Source organism: Meleagris gallopavo, chromosome 4, assembly GCF_000146605.3.
Source record: "Meleagris gallopavo isolate NT-WF06-2002-E0010 breed Aviagen turkey brand Nicholas breeding stock chromosome 4, Turkey_5.1, whole genome shotgun sequence".
Taxonomy (NCBI): Eukaryota; Metazoa; Chordata; class Aves; order Galliformes; family Phasianidae; genus Meleagris; species Meleagris gallopavo.
The window spans coordinates 54,554,741-54,573,048 of record NC_015014.2 but is presented as its reverse complement, the minus strand read 5'-3'; the positions used below and the strand labels follow the sequence as shown (position 1 = coordinate 54,573,048).

The window sequence follows — 18,308 nt, the reverse complement described above, 5'->3', positions numbered from 1 at the left end:
ATCTTATTTTTTTCAGTGCTGTACCTATTTATAATTACTGAGTTTAGAAGCTCTTTAAACTCTTTAATACTTGTAATAGAAAACTTACGCTGCTGTTGAATTAACTTTACATATATGCTAATCATATTTTTTTATAAAGAAGGAAACTAACACATCAGTTACTGTTTCAGAATCAATAATCAATTTAACACAGGACTTCATTACTGTATAACTTAATGAATTCTTGAGATCAAACCTAGTTCTTTTTCACAGTGCAATATACACTCAATCAATGTCCCCCATCTTTTCTCTTTCCTCGGGTAATCAGTGACATAACCATTATGGCAGTTAATTCAGAAATACAATCTCATTACTCAAGTCATATATTTCCTTAGACATGTTAACAAAATACTATTGAGACTGTTTACACTAATGCTGAGATTGAGCTAATATTTCTGAGAGGACAATACAGAGTGGCGGTGAGAAACCAGTAGATAATAATCTTTCCTGGGGGCAAAGCTGTAGCTGGAAGTAATTCAGCCTTTATGATTCTACTGATGTCAGAATTGTTACAGTGTCTCTTATCATATAGGATAACTATCTGGTAAATTTTTTAAAAAACACCTACTATTAGCAGGTAGAAAACATGCATTGAAATAAACAAGTGTTTACATACAGAAAATTCACTTCTCTCCAATTCTGAGCCATGCTTTATTTGAAACCACTGTGTTCAAAAGGAATTTGTCTTTTAATCATGCTTGCAAGGAAAATACATAGAAAAAAAGAAAAAAAAAAAAGTAAGCACAGTTCCCAATGACAGCTTTGTTCCTGTGTTTTTTTTTCCAACTTTGATTGTTATCTTTTCCATGTATGATTTTTATAAGATATTCTTCAATACACCATTAAAAATATTCATCTGGGAATTAATTATAACAGATTTAGTCAAAAATTTGTTTATTATCATTTTGAAACATTCATTACAGAAGTCTGTGGGATTTACACACCAATCTGGCATTTTATACTTAATTTATACCCTCAGAGGAAGTACTGTGCTGCTTTTATCAAAATCTCTCCTAAATGGTCTTAAGAATATCCTCACTAATTGCATTCATAGCAATAACAAATAAAACAAAAATCAAAACAAAATGTTGTTTTGTCCCCTTGGATAATTTGCTAATACATTCTAGACTGCAGTCTCTTTCAGATTTGCCAAAAATTTTAGCTTTGTGTGTTCTACACTGCAGAGCTGATGACATCTGAAATGTGTATTTTAAAGTGCTCCTTTTCATTCTTATGGTGCTTCCTTAAGAAATGTACTAAAGTGAACTAATTGTAACTGGAAGTAATGCCAGAAATCCTTTCGGAGTAATAATGTAAGAGAATTATCTCCAAGTTTAGCCCAGAGATCACAATTATGCCTTCTAGGTGGCTCATTTGAGACTTGTTGCAGCAGATGCGGGATCTTCAAAATAATCTGAAACATTGTTAAATTGGTTAAAATCTCACTTAGGGTAAAGTTTTTAAGAAAGCACCATTTTGACCTTACTGACGTTGCACGTAAAAGTAAATCAAAGCCTGGAAGTAGGACACACAGATCCTATCCCCATGATGTCATCTCACATAAAAGCAATAAAACCACAAGCATAGAGGCAGTAGCAGCAGCAGGAAGAGAATGAATAGAAAACTCTGGCATTTATCTATTTGACAATGGGACAAACGAAAGTATTCAGATTTTCTTTAGCATCATGACCTTGCAGTGTACATTCAAATTCTTCACAGATACTGCACAGTGTTATTCTCCAGGTTGGCTTGTTTCTATTCAATAAAAACAGCTAGAATTGCCTAGGACAATTCAGGGTTTGAAAAGTTCAGTTCAGAGTTAAAGGCACCTGAGGATGCTCATCATTCTGCATAAGGGAATTATTTTATCGAGGACTATTTCTGCACATTAGATGAAATTAACAATCAAATGATATTTTAAAAGTCAAAGAAACAGTAGTTTTATAAGTTAAAAGCTATGCTGAAGTAATCAATTTTTCATTAGAAACATGGAAAAAAGATGTCAAGGATGCAAAGAATGCGATCATTCTTTCTCACTTAAGAAGTAAACAAGTCCTTGAATGATATAAATTCAAATGTGTACTAGGCAGAAACTGCATCTAGTGTGACTCATTGCATAGAGCTGATCATTACATAGGTTGATCCAAAATTATTACGTGGGTTGACCCAAAAATAATGCCTCCTATTTATTTCCATGGAAACTAAAACAAATACAAAGGCAATATTTGATAAAGGAAAATCTCAGCTACAAAATACTATTCTTCAACATAATCATCACCATAAATTTTGCACGTTCAGTTTCAATTAAATAAATTGAAATAACAAAGTACATTGGATACAAATTCATTATTTCTTGCCAGATCTCAACTACTGGCCCAGATATGTTGATGTATCTGAAAGACTATTCTTTTCCTCCTCTCTTGCTGGCAATTTGGAATATACACTGTGTCGTGATGACAGGAAAATTTTCAAACTAACCGCTTCCTTATGAAAGCTGCAGCCCAATATTCTAAACTGCCTGCAGCTGTGTTTTGTTCATAACACCTACTGTGCAAAAAGAAATACAGCAAGAATTTTTTTTTACCTGTGTTTCAATCCACTAAGTGCTAAGCTAAAAGAAAGCAAAGGAAAAAAATACTCAGAAAGGGGTGTAGGCACTTCTATAAGTGCATTTATTTCATTTGAGGGCCCTTGCTCTTTTGGAAGACCTCCCCGAACACCTAAAATATAGCATCTTTCACAGACAGAATATCAAAGTAGTCTAAATTATTTCATTAGATAATGTTAAAATGAGACTCTAATAATCTTTGAAGCCCCTATAGAAATTTTTGCCTTTCAGATTGCTATTGGGTGTTTCCTATCACATCTCTTACTGAGTTCAAATAAGAATCACACTAATGATCTGAAATGAAAATATGCCCCAGAGAACATTTGATTAAATATAATATTGAGGATCAGTGATTCATTGGTAATCATAAATTCATAATACTCATGGCAGATGAAATTGTATCATTTTCCAGCAAGCATATAACCTCTAAGAACAGGTGGATTTGAAATCATTATCAACATTCAATTTAATAGACAGAAACTATATAGAAGAGCACATAGATGTGACCTTTAGTCTAATTGACTATCACATTCTATTACACACACATGCTTGTAGAGAAGTATCTTCAGTGACATAATGGATTTACATTGCTTGGCTATTGCTGTTTCATACTGTCTTGTAACACAAATTAGTAGAACTAGTCACGCAATTGTACAAAAAAATAGGAGTGCCAGACAGTGGGCAGATATAAAACTGTAGTTTTACTGAAGTCACTAAGGATATGTTGGTTTGGATTTTGTTTGCTAAAATGCAGTTATAACACAGGATTGGATCTGTATCCCTGACCAGGGGATAAAAAGCACATTGCAAGATGTCTAAAATCATATTTTCTTAAGTTAATCTTTATCTTAGCTACTAATAATTAAAATATATATATTTCTTATTAGTATCCATTATTTAGTACCACTTATAAATTATTTGCATTTTTGTGTAAATAATAAGTTTGCTTGCAGTACTTCAATTAAGAAACATTGATGGACTAAGACCAAAAAAAGGAGAATATTCCCATGGAGTCATTTACATTGTAAATTACTTGTGATTAGCTTATTGTTAAAAGCAGGAAAAAAACATGTAACTGTCATAAACAGCTCATCTTGCTATGATTAGAATATTTTTCTTCACAAAACTACGTCTACTCTAGATAATCACATTCCAGATTCTGCAAGTTGCAAGGAATAACAGTTAGTACAGTTTAAATTAGTGATCTAGCAGTCATTTGGAAACAACAGGGAAGACACTGGAGGCAAGACTGGAATTCAGAGAGCTTTTGGCAACTCGGAAAAATAACCGTAAACCCTCAAGGATACAAGCCATTCAAGACAAGTGTGAAGTACTCCCTGAAGAAAGAATGGCTTGGCAAAATTAATAAAGTTTCAGATACTGGCTTATGTCTGTGCTAAGATACTATCTATCAAGGTCACAGACAGCTTCAGCAGGTGCCTGGTTGAGTAAAAGGAATGAAAACAGGACACTAAAAGAAAAGAACTGAAAAAGCACATTTTTTGATCTAGGAAGGAGAAGCCTGAAGGGAAACAATATAATGGTATACAATGTGCATAAGGTTGTCACAAAAAGGAAAAGAATATTCTGATGTTGAGAAACAAACAAAAATTAATAAGCTTAGGTTTCAGAAAAGGGGTTATACATAGGTTGCTCTGAAAGCAACGTCTTGTATTTATTTTACAACAGATGCAAAGAGCATAGTAACACTATCTGATAGAGCAAATTCTCAGCTAGAGAACCTATATTTCAACACAGTCACCACTATTAATTAACATTTTCATCAGCAGTGAACAAGAGCCTGCACGCTGCACTCGTAACAACCTCTACCAGTGGAGGTGACCACTGTCACTGTCACCACTGCTAGAATGCACCAGCCATTGCCTCACTATACTCACACCCACTGTTTGGCCTCCATAAATGTTCAGAAGGAATTGACAAATCTGAATGGACACAATTTTTTCCCTGTGGAGGAATTCAATGACACATCTTTGCTTCATACACACTTCCATGTCAGACGCCATTTTGTCAGACTGTTGCTCTGCTGCCATCTGTCACAAAGCCACACAATGTAAGAAATTACTGTCGAGAAGGTTCAATCTCTGCTGCCGTACCACCATCTGCCTCACCTCTGATGTCATGGACCAACATAATAAAATGGGAGGCATTACTTTTGGATCAGCCTCTGTATTGTATTGTGCTTTTGGAAAATCATCCTAATTTAATCAAGTAAATTCCCTGTAAATATGTTGTGGGCCTATCATTATTTTTGTTGTTTTAAAATTTGTAACAAATACTTTAAATGTTAAGGCAATGGATTAAATGAATATCTGACAATCTCATCAGCTTTGTTTTTATGTTTCTATGACACAAGATGAATCCTTAAGAAGGGCAAATGGCACCTCATTTGCTGTAAATCTCTTTCTCTATACACAACTCATCAAGAACCTTCAGACTGGTCAAATGTGACTTTAGATTGTTAAGCCTGTTAGGCAGGGATCATGCATCTCTTTGAGCCATTAGCATAGCAGTTGATCAAAACAAACCAACAAATCATATTGGCAACCCTGGTTCTGAAGAAGCTAACAGAAATTGCTGCCAGCAAGCTCTCTGACCAGAAAAACACAAACACGAGTTCCTGACAATAGATTCCTTCCACTTTCTTCCCCTCCTGATACTTGGATTACAGGTAGTTCTGATTATTTAGTACTCCAATATGTTGGTCATTTGTAAACATTTATTGAGAATCTTTTTGATAAAACAGTTCAGAAATGCATGCAATGAGATATAACAGATATAAATAAAACCTGTTAACTCATGAATCAAATCAGCCTTCACCTTCATCAGATAATTTATTACCTGAAGCTAATCTCACTAACACTTGCTTAAATACCTGGTCACTAACAAACAGCATCCCTTGAAATCAAACTCCTTCAGCTTTTATTTCTCATTTGTCTTCCTAATCAACACTGGAAAATATTTAATAATGACCCAAAAAGGACAAAATAAGATGTATTTTGGTAGACACATTTAAAAAATCTTTGCTTTCTTCCATACACATTTCTGTGCTGCTCAAGTGCACAGTTTTAATTATTAAAATCATATTCCTTGTGGCTTTTAGGAACATTAGTGCAGCCTCTTCCAGGGTAAAGGATGGAGACAGCAGTTATTTACCGGTGTTTGAGTTTTGTAATGTTTCTCTTCAGCACTTAGAAAATCTAATTTCCTGCGTTATCATCCATCACATCCCTTTTGTGCTGGCTCCTCACTAATTCTTCTCATAACAGCATGGACTGATAAGACAACTGTGGTCTTATCCAAGAACAGATTATTGCAAGTAAATCAAAACAGATAGTAGTTAAACAATATATGTTAGGGCAGTATCATAAAGCTTTCTGTTCTCCATTCTCCTTCTCTGACTTTAATGAAAGATCTGCATTATCTAATTTTAGCATTCCTGGAGCGTAGCCCTACTGCTGTCACCAGACTGTATTATTAGTAATTTAACAGTACTGAAAACTGAATGAAAGCAGCTGACAACTGAATTCTAAAATTGTCCAGTTATTTGATTTGGGTGCATGCAGTGAAAGGCATGCACCACTACTTTTGTGTGTGAAAGGCATGCACCACTACTTTTGTGTGTCAAGCAGGCAAGAATATTGGTATTTTACATGTCTTTCTATACATCTCTTGCAGTTCAAAACCATGTATTTTGACACTGAGACCTGTGTCAGACTCTTATCAACACATTAAAGATATGGCTTCGTGTAACATCTGCAGTGATTTCAGCAAAAGCCTGGACTTGATCGTTGCATCTTTAAAACTTCTTTTTGTGAAGTCTCCTCTTAGCCTCCTCTAGGCAGATCAGCTTTGTAAATATTCATAACACTTCTGAGTAACACTCACTCCTTCCCCAACATCAGAGGCCCTACTGACTTCTCCTTCAATGAAACTAAAGCTTTTGATAAGGAGCTGAGGAGTAGTGAAGAGGTCACATCTGCAGAGGAACTTTTACTGTGATGTGAAAGCCAAGAATGAGCACGTGAATGGCATCAGAGAGGAAAGCTATGAAAGCTATAGTATAGCTTATCTTATCACAGAAAAATGGTAGTTTTCTCCCTGTTTCCTTATGCACTTTTACAGCAAAGATCTCCAAAGCTGTTGTTTGATACTTATGATGTATAACTGAAAACAAAATATCCAGATAAGACACATCATTTCCTACTCCAGAATCATTACGTTAAAAAATTGTTCCAACAAAGTCCAAAGCAAATACTGATTGTATTCATGCATCTCAAACTGACAGAGAAACAGAAAATTTTTCTTCTCCTAGAATATATGTTATCATATAGCACAAATGCAATGCAATGGGAGTTGCCATTAGATGTACTTCCAATCATCACAGCTGTTTTTAAACTTTCTTTTTTAAACTCTCAATATCCAGATAACTCCTTCATGTGTGATACATAGGCTTACCCTGGTGGCTACTAACAGAAAATGACATTTGTTCTAGTCTTCAGTGGCACTGAAGTAAAAAGTGATGTGAACTATAAAAGATTATTGACTTTACAGAAGACTAAATCTAAAGAAGATTCTTACCATTTAATTGTTATTTTCTAGACCCAAGTTCAAAATTGCTGATAGGATCCACACTTTGGTATATCTCATTTGCAGTCACATCACATTAAGTATATTGTGAAATGGCAGCCTACCAGTCTTTCTAATGTTGTAATGACCATTTAATACAAAAGAGAAAGGTGTAGGCTATGTTAAGTATCAATAATTTGTTTTTATGCTAGTGGTATCTACTCTACATTAGGGCAAGGCTGATCCTTCACCTAACGCTATCAGAACTCATGGGCCAAGACAACCATCATGGAGAAACAATTACTGTCTTTGTTAATAAGTGCTTTCTAGTCAGTGTATTTGTAAAGACAAAGCCTCAGGTTGATAAATTTCTTCAATCAATGTGTCTCTACAATTTCAGGCTTTTCAGAGATCTGAGGAAGTTAAACTTCTGTTCCTTTACAAAGAATAATATGTATAGAGAAGAAGGACACTTTCACACACAATGTGGCCCTTGTGGTCTAAGAAATCGTAAATCCTTTCGGGCAATTGCAAAAAAAAGCCTTTCTGGGATCTGTATAACGTGCATTAAAACTCTACTGTAAAAAAATCGCTCCTTATGTTTTACACAATACAGACACGTAATCAAGGTGTCAGAATTGAATAGTATGAAGATACTGATCCCTAAGCCTCTGTGTTTCTGCATGCAAAGAAAATGTACTAGACTTACCAACAAGACTCGAAAGTACACAGAATGTGAGTTATTTTCAGGCATGGATTGTACAAATTATTGCTATCCTCATTTTAAAGTTTGTGAACACAAGATTTTAAAAGAAAAACTTAACTGAATGGAAGACACTCATATCTTTCACGAATTTCATGAATCCAGTCCATGAAAAAAGCTAGTGCATACATTGCATACTTTGGGCATAGTTAGGTGCACTGAGATTTGGACACCAACCCATATATTTGATTCACATTTCAAATCAACTGTACGTTGCCTTAGAAGCAGGCTAGTCAATAGGAATATACTCAGTGTTAATGAAAAAACTACAGGTGCATGGACCTGAGCAACTAGCAGACCTATGAAGTTTTGGCATAAAAACACCTACTGTAGCATCGTAATGGCTGTTCCCATGAAGATTGGAAAAGAAAGGTGAAAAAATTGCAGTGAGGGAGTAAAAATAAGACAAAAGAAGCATAAATGACTGCCACTCTGTGGTTATCCTCCTGGGAGTTTACAGTCAAATTTATAACAGTAATAATGGGCCACAACATTTCTATAACCTACAGGTGGAAGAGACCATCTCTTTCCCTTTCTTAATTCCCTTCTTGTAAGGAGAGAAAAATAAATAGTTTGGTTTTACTGAAGCTCACAAGAGTTATTCAAAAAGAGACAAAATCAGTATGTGAGAAAGGGGAACGTGGGCACTTTGCCTTTTGCTTTTGTTTGCAATATTAAGACAGTCAGAAAAAGATATTTTAGCAGACTTGCACATAACACACTTATCTAACATGTAGCTTACTCAACTGTTTGAGTTGCCACAAGTTTCTTCCTATTTTGAGATTATTTCAATTTAACAGACATTGTGTTTACCAGGGACACTATTTTATAACAAGTATGAAAATCATTCTGGATATTAGTAATCATTTCCAACTACATATCATTATTCACGGAAATCACAGAAGTCACAGAATGGCCTGGGTTGAAAGGGACCTCAAGGATCATGAATCTCCAACCCTCCTGCCACATTATCATAGCAAAGAAACTGCTGTTCACCAACTGCTGCTTTTTGGCTAAGTGCTGTACTGACTGACTGCTGCTGAAGCTTGAAATGCCAGTAATTATGCAACAAAAGTGAAGTGCCAGTTTAGACTGAGAAGTCAGTGTTGTCCAAAGGCACCTGGAAGAATGGAGAAGCTATGGAATGGGAAACTGACTTAAAACCAGGTAGGCTGAGCGTGATGTTATTTTATATAAGGTTTAAATAACAAGATGTGAGCTGAATAACACCTGAAAACATGCTATATATATATAAAATGAATAACATGAATACATGAAAACATGCTGTAGCAAAGTACAACGGAGCTTTTAAAAATCTCTTTTGAGAATGTATGAAAAAACATTGCTGAAGGAATCCAGAATATTAGGTCTGGAAGTTATAGAGGATAATCATCTGTTTCTATGTAAAAATGTGCAAAGATGAGCATGATAACTTATCAGTCAAAATTTAATAACTTGTATAGACCTAAAATTTGGCCTCTGGAATAGACGCAATTATTCCTCCTGTTTTCACCTGAATTCCTCCATTGGCTTTTAATATAAGTTCTATTGGGACTATGCTTAATGGAAGTAAAACCTTCTAGCCAGTACCAAATCTCACAGTAACTGCTTGAGAATTCATTAGAATAGTTTGAAGGCACTTTTTTTCTGCCAGGAAACTGCATTTCAAACAATAAGTGTGTTTCCTTTAGGAATTGTTAATGTTCTAAATATATATCCTGAAATACTCATTGTTTTAAAATAATATTGCCTGTTCATATTTTGTTTGGTTGGTCTTTATAGCAGCCAATCTTCAAAGCTTTGGTAAATTATTCCTTTGCTGAGCACTCCTAATCTGGAGGTTGGGGATTACTTTCAATGTTTTTTGAGCTTTCAAAATTTCAGTATGCTAAACTATAAATCTGCTTTTCATTTTCCAGATGCTCTCATAGGATATAAAATTCCTGCATCACAATGGAGAGGTAAATCTAGCTTAAAAAGCCCATGAATAATGCAAGCTCTACCCTAATGCTATTTAAAAACATCCTTTATCAGAGAACAATTTTGACCAACACTCTGATTTATAGTATAACACCTGAGGATCAAGCATCAGTTACAGTGTATAATAAACCTCCAATACACTTCCTCTTTACCTTAGATAGCTCATCAAATATTTAAAAAACAACAATAACCAAAAAATGTGACAAATTATCCTATTTCTAGTTCACCTGTGGCAATACTACTCAAAATTGATCAAAAATACTTTCATGCAATTGAAGATAATCAAAGCATGACCATCTTTGTTAGCTGTTTCTCTAAATTGGATGTAGAAATATAATAGAGAATTTTGAGATCCAGAGAGAAAATGAAGTTTTCAGCCTGACACAGTTACAAGTACAGAGTTCATATTCTCAAAATGAATTAGAAAATTATACATAGGCATATTCCCTAAATCACTACAGTAATTATTGTGACCTAGAACAACTGCCTTCATTTTAAAGTATTTTTAGTTATGAACTGATCAACTGCAGAGGCTTGGGATTGAAACTGGAGCAATGCTTCTCCACATTTCTAATGCAATGGAGGTGCTCTTCCAAAGTTCTGGAAGGAAGTCTCTGTGTGAGAATGTGTCAGGACTGAAGACCTACTTCAGTCTTTGTCTCTAGGGCTTGTTATCCTTCTAGCACCTTACAAATCCTTTAGCTATTCCGTGAACCTCACTCAGTTATAGGATTGAATTACTGTTAGGTTGTAATCCAGTTTTATAAATCAAAACACAAAAAGTGGTACTTCTCTGTGGGTATTGAGTTTACTTTTCTGCAATTAATGTGAACGCTTAAGCCAAGTGATTTTCTAAGACATGAATGAGCTCTTTAGTAAAAGCCTTCAAGAGTTACAGTTTTTGTTGTTGTTTTTTGCAGTTCAATATCCCATTCTATTTTGTTGTTGTTGTTGTTGATACATGATACATTTGTCTACTAAAGACAGATGTGTTCCTGTCTGTCCTCATGAGGAAGGGCCTCTTTTTAAATCTGTACACTATGAAAAAACATCTAAAACATGTAAAAGGGTCATTACCAAAGAACTAGTGACTCACAGCAATATCTCACACGTAACTCATGCCCATAATCTTGTCTTCATACTACATATATAAGTAACACTTTGTTATACAAATCAAATTCCTACTCTCACGGCTTTCTATTCCAGCCTGAAATAGGTTTTCTCCTTCTTTTTACTGTACTACCTACTTTAATATTGCAGAGATTTTATGTGCTTCATGCATGTCACTGAAAAGCTTCCCTCTCACTAAACCACATACTCAGAGCAAATCCGTTCTTTAACAGTCAGGTATAAAGCACAATACAAAGTACAGGGAATCTAGACTCTGCACATAGCCCACGAAAACCCATAAGACAGACAAAGAAAAATACTTTTTTTTTCTTCTTTTTTTTTTTTTAAGGAGATAAGTGTAATAGATGTAACAGAAATGACACTAATACAGAATGTTACTGATTGCTTCTTTGCTGAGTAGGAATTAGTATGTCAAACATTGGGAAGCAAAGGTTAAGTTCTCTGTACTTTGAAAGGGATCTTCATGAATCATAACTTCTTGTGTCTTATATATACACAAGAACATTACATCACACTCCAATTGTCTGCTGTGCCCAACTTCTCATAGCAGGGATTGCAGAAATAAGTACACTGGAAAATCAGGTCAGTAGGAACCTGTCACTCAACAGAAATATTAATAAAGGCAGTGATGATCTCAAAATGAAACACAGAAGAAGACAAAATAAAAGGAAATAAATGCAGCTAAGTCAAAAAAGTCCAAAATGGTGCAAATAATTGCACACAAAGCTTCATAAAGAACGCAAGACACACAGTATTAGCAATTTTCTTCTGGGACGAAGGTATAGAATGGCAATCTGCCTTTTCTTGTTCTGTTTCTACAATGCTCTGGAACCCATCCTCAGCACTATATTAACATTTATTTGAGTCCTATTCATTTTTATTTCTGTACTAACATAAACCTAAGCCATAACCAAAAGCCATTGAAAAAATATAATGCTGTTGATCCAAAAGTAAAGAACAACGTTGGCATGAGATACGAAGCAGGCAAATTAGAAATTAAGTTTTTTGTTAACAAAGACAGCACAATAATGAAATTGCTCATAAATAAAGAAAGAAATGACTGAGATAATTTAAAGGAAGAGCTCATATATTTGCGAAGAAATTAAAATGCAAGTTCTGAAGTGGCCAGAGAAAGTCATGGCTGTGAATCTACAAAAATCTCTTCCACAAGTGCCAGCGATCAAAGGAAAGATCAATAAGGTGAACTATAGATTCCAGTGGACTGGGAGAGTTAAGAGGACATCTGATATCTTCACATTTAAAAGAGGGGATCTGAATCAATAGTTTTAGATAGAAATGGAAAGCTGAAATCTGTGGTAGAAGGCTGAAGGAAATTGCCAGAAGTGGAGGGAGAGACAAGGTTTTACCAAAGACTTTATGTCAGATTTTAATTCATGGAGTTACACTGAAGGATCAGATTAACTAATGCTCAAAGAGATTTAACAAGTCTGAAAAGTAGAAGTGACCTGCAAATCATCAAAGAGAACAGTCTGAAATTTTCAAAGAATATATTTCTGATAGGCATCTGAACAGAGTTTTCAAAAGAAAAAAAAAAAAAAAGCTACTAAAATATTGATATCAAAGTGCAATTTTTATCTTTTTAAAACTTCATATTTCTGTATAAAAGAGGACTTGTGTAAAGGATAGGATATGTATGATAAGATCTGTCACTATTTTGGTAATGTATTTTGAAATACGTAATCAATTTTCTAGAGTAATGGGTTGTCCTTTTAGCAAGGTATGCTGAAAACTCCTAATAATACTCAGAAATGAACACAGCTATAAATTATCTATAATAAATTTAGGGTGGAATCTAAGTAGGTAACAATTATTCAGAAGCAAAGGGGTTTTCTTTAAAAATGTTAAGTGTAGCAAAAAGAGAACCAGTCTGGCACTTACAGCACTGCTTTTTGTTCTGCTTCCATTGCAGAAGTGTTCTTTGTCTAACCAGAACAGAAAGCTCCTATCTGGAAAAGAGAACTCCTTTCTTATGACTGAATGAAATCTTCAGAATTTATAAGTCTGAAAAGGATCTCATAGATGTTCCATCTTCATATTTTCATCTATTATTCATTTATTTATTCTTTTAACAAGTAAATACCAGTATTTACTGACTGGAGCTGTGATACAGAATTAGATGGCCAAGCGATATGTCTGTAGTATGTTTATGTTTTCTTCAGGCATTTTTGCCTTTTATCTACAACTCAGAAAAAAGAAACGTTTCACTCATATATTCCTATCTCATGAATTTCCAAGTAAATGTGGATCATCACATACTATTAAGGAAAGGAAGGTTTTCTTAATGCTTTTTAAGATTAAAATATGATATTCAAAGGATGAGTTAAAAAATTAAAAAATAATAGGTGATCTACAATCTGGGCCTTCAAGCTGCCTATAGCAATTCTGATGCAATTAAATGGGAACAAAAAAGACAAAGTGATGAGACATTCACCTCTTTGAAGAATCTGCAGTGGAAGATGCCAGAACTGCTTCAGGCATTGCCAAATATGAGATTAGCAGCATCTGATTCCAAAAATGGTCCTCAGCTGTTGAGAACTAAAAAATGGTGTGCACATGACCTTTCCCGTTCCCACCAGATGGAACCGTGCTTAATCAAATTTGTTTATTTGTTTAAATATTTTTAGTATGCAAGTACGTTCAATGGAGAAAAGCTGTTAGCACAGACTGACATGACATCCAGTATACTGTTCTGAGGTTGTGACAGTATCACGAATATTAGTGACATTTTCATAGACTAGAATGAGAAATGTCTATTATTTTTAGTTCTAGTTAAACTTCTGTTAAACTTCAACATTTACATTTCTACCCATTCTTTTATTTGTTTCTGTATTTACAGAATTATGATCATTGTCATTAAGCCTTTTAATGCAACCAAATGCTGCAAGTAATTTTTATGATTGAGAATTTCTTCTAACCCTCCCCAAGTAATGGTTCATTGCACTGAAACAAAAAGTTTTGAAGTAAGAAGAGGTAGAGTAGAAAAAAAATATATCTTCAGAGTTCACGACATAATAGAATTCTTGCTTCAGAAAGACCTATTAATCTCATACATTTTTCACAGGTGATATTACTTATTTCTATGCCCTTCTGAGGCTACAGAAGTGATTCACAAGACACTCACCAGTCATTCTGCATTCTCTTTCCTTGCTCCCTAGTCCAATAGAACACAGCTGAATCAGGGATCATTTCTGTACCAGCAACAGCACGAAACCATCCCAAAATAATACTACCACATAATTTGATTTTCACTGTGGCAGAGTGACTCTGACCCTACATTTTAATACAGCACAATTTTAACATGGTTTGTTGGAGGCCCATAAATTTCCACAGCAATCCAGCCACTACCTCATCTCTAACAGTGCCAAGCGTTCAGAGGTCTGCAGGATTTATTAATGCTTTTCAACTCAGAAACAGAATGTACAGTTTGCAGTGCAAAGGCTTTCAGCTTCCACGAAACAACAGCAGTATCCATGTATCACTCTGTTGTAATTGTTGGAAAAGGCTGATGTTATAATGATGACTAATGCTTGTTTCTGGGTACATTGAAAGCAGCATAGACCTAGTTTAAACAAGAGGCTTTAATTATCAATGTGTCCTGCAAACTTCTCCAGTTTCTTGTACAATACAGTGACGCCACATACTAGGGACAAGAAGTCTTTAGGAGTTGTTTATTTTCACTGGCGTTCACTTCATACTTGTCATCATATCATTGATCACTGTCAAGATAAACCCAAGACAACACTATAAATTAGGTCTAAAGGCTAGCCATAGATTTGACACTGCCAAGCTCTAATTACTTTAACACTACTCTATATTTAAACATACTAAGTTAGAATAGTTAATTCATCTGATTCTTAAGTGACTTTAATGGAAATAATTGCCTTTTAACTTAGGCATTTATGTAATTATTTTCCTGGAGAGAAGAAATATGTCTACCTGAAACACCAATTTCTTTAGAATGCGAAGGGTCAGCTGAAGAGTTTCAAGCCCATAGCAAGGATCAGTCATATTTGAGGCATGTTATTGCTCGCATTTACTCTACAAAAAGCACATTTTATGAGTTTTGAGAACAGGCAATGCTACGGACTTATCTTGCAGTAAAAGTTTAAGCACAATATTTTTATGGTAACCACATGTACTTTCTTGTTTGGCTTATTCTGGTCTCAACTAAAATGCCATTTTAAGACTTCCAATCTTCACTCTGATCAATGTTTTTGATGTAGGCATAAAAAATGAAACTGGAAAATAAGACATTAAACTCTCTACATCACTCTTTAACTAACACTTTCTCCATTTTTAACTCTAGTTGCAACCACAACAGACATTTGTTCAGATCAAGTTCATGAGGCTCAGAGCTTAGCATAAACCCTATCTGAGGTGGTAATCTTTACTTAGACCGATCCCTGTAACATATACAAATGTATTTAGAAATACTACAGTACCACTTTTTCCTTATAATCAGGAAATTCATGAGCACAAAAGACAGGAAAGCCATTAAAAATATGCATGACAGTGATCATGTATATGTTTACAAAAAGGAATCTAAATGCAAGATTTACAAGTTATTATGATCTTATACTCTAAATCTTGATATAAAAAAGCTTCAGTAAGTAAGGCTTGGAGTTTTGGCTGCAAATTCCAAAGCTTAGTTGACCCCAATTGAGGGTAACTGATTTCTCTCTCAAATAGATGAGTTTTCCCAGGGTCGCTGACAAATATGACTGATAAAATCTTCTTTTCGGAAAAGAATTGAAAGACTGACAATCAAGGTAAGTCCTACCTTGGCAACTTTAGCTAGAGTAACATCCAAGCTTGAAAAATGTATTTGCAGACTGCTTCAGAGGGAGAGTTAATATCCTTCTCTCTCTCAGCTTTCTGTGCAGCATTTTCACCATCTATCATAAAAATAAAGAAAAAACTAAAAAAATACTATTGATTCAAAAGGAAAACTTAGCCTCTTGCTGAATTAATCCATATTGTTTGGCTCTCCTTATTTCTGTAACGTATGCAATATTTTACTTCCCAATTTTCTGCTCTCTGTGTTACAAGTTTTGATACAAAACAGTTTAGCTAATATACTCCATTATCACTGTAATTTACGTAAGTGGATTATTTTTGCACTATTATTTTGCATATGACCATCTAACCATATAAACATACTGTGAATTTTCTTAAATAGCTTATTTTTTTAATGGGGAATGCTTTTAAATCAGAAATAAAGTTCCATCTGCCCCACCACCAGTATCAGTACTAAAAGCTGGATGCTTGTCCTTTTTACAGTAACTTTCCTGGTCCATTTTTGAAATGAGCAAAAGGTCCAATGTAACCTTAGGTTAGGGTTGTGTTTGTAATATGAATTGAGAGCAGAGAATGAAATGTAGACAGCAAGGAGGAGAGGCTGCCCACATTAAATGTTCCACAGACAAGAACTGGACTGGATGAAGTAGTAGTTTGAAAATCTCCAGTTAGAAGACAGTGGGAAAGCACTGAAAATACTATTAATGATCAATAGGAAACAGAATCTGGATTAGAAAATGTAAAAAATAAAATAAAATCCTGCAGGGGAGCACTGCTAGAAAGAAAGCAGCTTGGCAAGAACCTTCTGAAATACAGCTTATGCTGCTATGTAAAACATAAAACATGTAAAATCTCATTCTTGAGAAGTCTTAACCAATGTTCCTAGTAACTTTTTTGCCTTCCCATATTTCAGATTCTGATACAACTGAAATCTCCGCTACTCTGAAATGGGAACTGTTTCATACTGTTTTGTAACACCCTATCCAGCAGGATTTCACAGAATGGTTGAGGCTGGTGGGGACCTCTGGATCCCTCTGGTCCCACCCCTGCTCCAGCTTGATAACAGGGCACAGTACCCAGGCTCACACCCAGACAGCTTCTGTAGATCTCCAAGGAGGAGACTCCAGTCTCTAGGCAACCAGTGCAAGTGCTCCATCAGCTGCATGGCACAGAAGTGCTATCTGGTGTTCAGCAGCATTTCAAACTCCCATTCCATCGTTAGGTCTGATTTCTAAAAATATGCAGACAAGTGTGAAAATACCAATGTTAACTCAGCTGCACTTCAGGAGGATAATGCCAAAGGAATTGTAAAAGTCCAAATTATGTTTGCCTTATTGAAAATAATTGACAGGAGAATGGGAAATGATTAAAAGAGCTTAATGGGACAATGGCAGTAAGATCAGTTGAAACAGCTCAAATTCGTAACAAAGTCTGATGGAAAAATGAATAATGCTTTCCAGAGAGAGCATGGAGTAAGATTCAATTATATATCAGACTGGCTGGCTGCTCTCAGGAGATGTACAGGGTGACTTTTACTGTGGCAAAATGAGGATCCCCATGGCCCAACTCTGACAGACTGCAACCAGCTCATGAAAAATGAAACCAACACACAAGGAATAGAGTCTATTTGCTCATGCTGCTCTCTGAAAACTCTTCCACTGCTGTAATACAGGGTCAGGATGTCATCCAGTTTGTCCAAATCATGGAGAACGATAACTGACAGAGGTGATTCACCCATGGTGCTCCTGGCAGGGGGTGCTTAGCCACCCATAGGCTGAATGTCTGGGAGGCAGCCTCCATGTTCCATCTGTGGGAGCTCTGCAAAATCAATTACCTTTGCTAAGCTGTTTTTCTTTGCTAGACTGTGACCAAGGAAAGAGTAAAGGTTGCAGAAGAAGCCAAGAGGTGATTTTCCTACAAATTAATTGCCTAGCAAGGTAGATTTCTTCATAGCTATTAAAGTGGTCAGCCACTGTGACACAGCAGTCTGCCTAAGGAACAGGCTTAAGCCAAAGATGTCTTTCAATTACTATACATGTGCTAAAAACAACAACAAAAACAGATCAACAAAAACACCCCACTCCTCTCTTAAAAGAAAACAACAAATAAAACAAAAAAGCTTCCAAAAGGCACTTAAAAAGATTCATCTTCAGAATGCGATTTTGTAAATAGTAAAATCTGTGCATCATCTGAAAAGGAGTCTGAAAATCCTTTGACATTCAATTTATTTTTCTCCTCTCAAACAGGTGCTACATTATTAATAGGAACTATTAAGCTAACACTAGAGATTTTCCTCTGTAAAAACAGGCAAGCGGGAGCTGACCTTTACATATCTGTGAAAAATAGTAATTTATTCATATTATTTGAAGATTATTATTTTGC

The 18,308-nt window shown here is 35.2% G+C and overlaps 1 protein-coding gene across 5 annotated transcripts in view; it reads right to left on the bottom strand.

Annotated features, from left to right (window-relative positions):
• The window catches only part of KCNIP4 (potassium voltage-gated channel interacting protein 4), a 284,967-nt gene that overhangs the window by 53,223 nt on the left and 213,436 nt on the right, over nt 1–18,308 (bottom strand). Inside the window, exon 2 of one of the 5 annotated variants that reach the window (XM_019614933.2) lies at nt 15,910–16,024. The exons of the other annotated variants lie outside the window; for them this stretch is intronic. The gene's annotated coding sequence lies outside the window, so the exon portion shown is untranslated. The remainder of the gene's footprint in view (nt 1–15,909; nt 16,025–18,308) is intronic. 5 annotated transcript variants of the gene reach the window in all.